We start from the raw sequence: 5757 nt of genomic DNA, 5'->3' as shown, positions 1-5757 counted from the left end.
AAAGCACGTTAAATTGGGATAAATATTTATCGATACCAGTACATGTACATTTTAAATGTCTACAAATTACTGCCACTGTGTGTTGTTTGTCATATATCTAAAATATCTTTTTCATCCAAAACAACCTGTATTAGCACGAATTGAAACAGCAATCTATATATTGCAAACGCCATGCAATGACTTCGAAATTCATGTGATTATCCTATAATGCAATAGCTCCTATTCATATCTTCTAATTTTAGATTCGGAATTTCTATTCTATTTTTAGAAAAAAATCAAACTAAAAAATCAAAGCGCTTGGTCTTCCTATAACCCTAACCCTAACCCTAACCCTAAACCCTAACCCTAACCCTGACCCTAAACCCCTAACCCTAACCCTAACCCTAAACCCTAACCCTAACCTTACTGCATTTCCCCAACCCCTGAGGGGTTAAAAATGAACAGCTATTCTATACTTGTTTTTAAAAGAAAGGTTAAAAAATTGTACTGAAATGCAAAAGCATTCGTTAAATAATGAAAAATGTAAGAGAAGAAAAAGGTAAAAAAAAAATGTATACTTGTATGCATTATGTAGCAACATATAGCGGTCACCCATCCAAGTACTAACCACGCTCGATGTTGCTTAACTTGTTTGATAAAGAGATACATTTAGTATACTATTGTGTGATTGCACAATGTTAGATCGAAGACGCCGACGGGTAAGGACGTCTATTTTACAGAGAGTTTATTTGTTTATTTTAATATGCTTGTATTAAAAGGACAAGAAAAAAGAAAATCATTAAATAGTACAATATCTTTTACATAAGTGCAGGGTATAGGGTGCAGGGTATAGGGTATAAGGTATAGGGTATAGGGTGCAGGTTATAGGGTATAGGGTGCAGGGTATAGGGTATAAGGTATAGGGTATAAGGTATAGGGTATAGGGTGCAGGGTATAGGGTATAGGGTGCAGGGTATAGGGTGCAGGGTATAGGGTATAGGGTATTGGGTGCAGGGTATAGGGTATAGGGTGCAGGGTATAGGGTATAGGGTGTAGGGTATAGGGTGCAGGGTATAGGGTATAGGGTTTAGGGTGCAGGGTATAGGGTATAAGGTATAGGGTATATGGTATAAGGTGCAGGGTGCAGGGTATAGGGTATAGGGTGCAGGGTACAGGGTGCAGGGTATAGGGTATAGGGTATAGGGTGCAGGGTATAGGGTGCAGGGTATAGGGTATAAGGTATAGGGTATATGGTATAAGGTATAGGGTGTAGGGTGCAGGGTATAGGGTATAGGGTGTAGGGTGCAGGGTATAGGGTATAGGGTGCAGGGTATAGGGTATAGGGTGCAGGGTATGGGGTGCAGGGTATAGGGTGTAGGGTGTAGGGTATAGGGTGCAGGGTGTAGGGTATAGGGTATAGGGTGCAGGGTACAGGGTGCCTTATACCCTATATACCCTGTACCTTACACCCTGTACCTTACACCCTGTACCTTATACCCTGTACCTTACACCCTGTACCTTATACCCTGTACCCTACACCCTGTACCCTATACCTTACACCCTGTACCCTATACCTTACACCCTGTACCCTATTCCTTGTGCATTTTCATACTGTGAATCTATCTTATTATACTAAGAAATCTTTAGATATTTGGACAAAGCCAGTCAAATAGAGGATAATCTCTAAAATGTTTGTGCAATTACCTATTCTATATGTACTACTCGGGCCATGATTTATGAAAACATATTCAATTATTATGTACAGTGCTCAACATAGTGATACTATCGATCCGTACTATGCATGTCCAAAGCACGTTAAATTGGGATAAATATTTATCGATACCAGTACATGTACATTTTAAATGTCTACAAATTACTGCCACTGTGTGTTGTTTGTCACATATCTAAAATATCTTTTTCATCCAAAACAACCTGTATTAGCACGAATTGAAACAGCAATCTATATATTGCAAACGCCATTCAATGACTTCGAAATTCATGTGATTATCCTATAATGCAATAGCTCCTATTCATATCTTCTAATTTTAGATTCGGAATTTCTATTCTATTTTTAGAAAAAAATCAAACTAAAAAATCAAAGCGCTTGGTCTTCCTATAACCCTAACCCTAACCCTAACCCTAACCCTAACCCTAAACCCTAACCCTAACCTTAACCCTTAACCCTAACCCTAACCCTAACCCTAACCCTAACCCTAACCCTAACCCTTAACCCTAACCCTAACCCTAACCCCTAACCCTAACCCTAACCCTAACCCTAACCCTAACCCTAACCTTAACCCTAACCTTAACCCTAACCCTAACCCTAACCCTAACCCTAACCCTAACCTTTAACCCTAACCCTAACCCTAACCCTTAACCCTAACCCTAAACCCTAAACCCTAAACCCTAACCCTAACCCTAATTATGTTATAACCCTAACCCTAAATCCTAACCCTAAACCCTAACCCTAACCCTAACCCTAATTATGTTATAACCCTAACCCCTAACCCCTAACCCTAACCCTAACCCTAACCTTTTTATTGTTCGTCGAAATGACTTGATATTTATATTGTAAGTACATAATGGAACCCTTAATGTAGCCACTTCACCCTCAGTATCAGGACTTAGAAAATTTTCACTCTCACCAAGAGTGGCCAATTCGCCCTGAAAGTAGCAAGACTAGCCCTGAAAGTAACAGCCCTAGCCCTAAAAGTAACAAGCCTAGCCCTTAAAGTAATACGTTTGTATTGGATGTTCTTCCATCAAAAGCCCTCAAAAGCTTATCCTCAACCCTCAGACACTTATCCTTAACGTTTAAAAACTAATCCTCAACGCTCAGAAATTTATCCTCAGCCTTCAAATGCTTATCCTCAACCCTCATACACTTATCCTCAATGGTTAAAAATTAATCGTCAACCCTCAGAATTTTATCCTCAACCTTCACTCTCTTATCCTTAACCCTCATACACTTATCCTAATCGTTTAAAAAATAATCCTCAGCCCTCAGAAGTTTTATCCCCAGCCCTAAAAAATATCCCCAACCCTTAGACAATTATCCTCATCGCTTACAAATTAATCCTCAGCCCTCAGAATTTTATCCTCAGCCCTTGAAAGCTTATCCTCAACCCTTACACACTTATCCTCATCGCTTAAAAATTAATCCTCAGCCCTCATATTTTTATCCTCATCCCTCAAAAGATTATCCTCAACCTTTTGACACTTATCCTCGTCGCTTACAAATTAATCCTCTGCCCTCAAAATTTTATCCTCAGACCTCGAAAGCTTATCCTCAACCCTTACACACTTATCCTCATCGCTTAAAAATTAATCCTCAGCCCTCATAATTTTATCCTAAACCCTCACTTGCCTATCACCAACCCTCATATACTGATCCTCATCACTTAAAAATTAATCCTCAACTCTTTTCAATTGCTTATCCTCAACCCTCAAACACTTATCCTCAGCGCTTGAAAATTATCCCCAACCCTCAGAAATTTACCATCAACCCTCACTTTCTTATCCTTAACCTTCATACACTTATTTCCATCCCTTAAAAATTAATCCCCAGCCCTCAGAATTTTATCCTCAACCCTCAAAAGCGTATTCTCAACCCTCAGACACTGATCCTAAAAGATTAAAAAGTAATCCTCAACTCTTATACATTTATCTTCAGCCTTCAATTGCTTATCCTCATCTCTCAAAGACTTATCCTCAACGCTTAAAAATTAATCCTCAACCCTCAGAAATTTATCCTCAACACTCGCTTGCTTATCCTAAACCCTCATAAACTTTCTCATCCCTGAAAAAATAATCCTTAAACCTCACAATTTTATCCTCAGCCCTCAAAAGCTTATCCTCAAACCTTGGACACTATTCCTAAACGCTTAAAAACTAATCCTCAACCCTCAGAAATTTATCCTTAGCATTCAATTGCTTATCCTCAACTCTCATACACTTATCCTCAACGTTTACAAATTAATCCTCAACCATCAGAAATTTATCATCAACCGTCATTCCCTTATCCTTAACCCTCATGCACTTATCCACATTGCTTAAAAATTAAACTTCAACCCTCAGAATTTTATCCTCAGCTCTTAATTGGTTTTCCTTCACCTTCACAAACTTATCCTCAACGCTTAAAAATTAATCCTTACCCTTATCCTTAACTCTCACTGGGGCTGGGGTATATTAGCGCGGAAGCATCACATTTCAATCAGTTAGAGGTTAGCTGTAGAGGAGCTGGTGTAGAAGTAGGTTTTCTTTATAGTGGTGCTATACACATTTCTTATTAGATATTATAGTTGGTGCTTAATTTTTCTTTCAGATTTGCATCAAATTTGTTTAATTATCTAAAGTAATGGGTAAGTAATTGATTTTCTTGAATGTCATTCGCCTCACCGTATTTATCTAAATTATCTAAGATAACGTTAAACTTCCACTTCTTGTATTTAAAGAGATAAATTCTTTTTCACTCTTTTTCTGAAATGGTTTATGAATAACAAATTTCTTGGCATTGAAAATACACTACTCATCAAGAAAAAATAATAGAGTTTTTTTGATAACTAGGATAAACAATTCACAGAAAGTAGTTTTAACAAAATTCAAACTCGTTTCATTGATTTCATTGATTGCTTTCTTTAGAGGAAGATAATGAATCAGTTATCGTGCAAGTGTTGGATCGCAGGGTAAATGTTGGAACAACATTTCCCCTATCACCAACGATGTCCTGTAAACCATAGCGCGACCAAAACAAACTTTGTGACACAATAGGCGATGAAATGGTAAGGACAGCATGAATGCTCACATCAGCTGCGTACACATTAAAAGCATCTATTTCTATTGGACTTGAATGATCTCTACCACCAAATTTGAATGCAATGATACATATATTAAAATTTTCAATTCTGTGCATCTTTTGAAGACTTTTGTCGAGGGTGTTCAAAATAAATTCTCGGTCATCTGGTAAAACATGCAATTTTCTTATATCGGAAATTACGTTTTTCTTCATTGTACTTCTGGACAAACTTTTTTCATCCAAATTCATTCTAGTATTTGAAAGTTGCTTTCTGAAATCTTCATAATAAGCATACTGCAACTTCTGAAATTCACGTCTGTTGTACTTAGGATAATGCAAATTTCGTTCTCTTGGTAAGAGAGTAAAGTGAAAATCAAAGCCATCCCCTTCTAAGCATTTGAAACCTTTTGTCCATTTCAAATACTGCATACCGTCAGAATTGTACAACTGTAACGGTAAATGTTTTCTCTAAATTGGGTATACATTAATTTAATTTTTCTCTCCTCTCGGTAATATACTGATATACGAAAACGGAGCAGTAATATCTGGAAAATTGTTGAGAATTCCTACTATACCATCAATGTCCCCAGTGAAACGCAGCCACAGATCTTGGGCGATATTGCCTATTCTACAGTCTCTTATACGCAGGATTGAATCGCTTTTCAAGAAAGATTAAGCTTCAAAATTATTACTTTCAAACTCGTCAACAAGGCATTGCGTATTTTCTTCTGCAGTTGTTATCAAAACTTCTGTTTCACACATGTTAACTACAGAAAACTGAAAAAGAATAATTTGTACAACTAAACATTATAACCAGATAAGTTCCGGTTTATCAAATTCAAATATTTCAATTAGTAATCACGTGGTCAGTTACATTTCAAAGTCTCACAAGAATTAAGATAAAAACAACACCTGATTATTTTTTGCCTATTCATATATCCGAAGAAACAAAATGGACGATTTCAACGCCAGAGCTTTATATA

General features: G+C 37.2%; 1 long non-coding RNA gene across 1 annotated transcript; it reads left to right on the top strand.

The window, feature by feature from the left end:
• The first annotated feature begins 410 nt into the window (after window positions 1–410).
• LOC130054509 (uncharacterized) lies at window positions 411–5154 on the top strand. Its single transcript, XR_008802806.1, has 3 exons — window positions 411–698; window positions 4304–4340; window positions 4621–5154. It is a non-coding gene; the product is annotated as an uncharacterized LOC130054509 (long non-coding RNA).
• Window positions 5155–5757: the final 603 nt, after the last annotated feature.

This window comes from Ostrea edulis, chromosome 5 (genome assembly GCF_947568905.1).
Source record: "Ostrea edulis chromosome 5, xbOstEdul1.1, whole genome shotgun sequence".
Lineage (NCBI taxonomy): Eukaryota > Metazoa > Mollusca > Bivalvia > Ostreida > Ostreidae > Ostrea > Ostrea edulis.
Note: the sequence above shows the minus strand (reverse complement) of the source record. Positions and strands in the feature narration are given on the sequence as shown.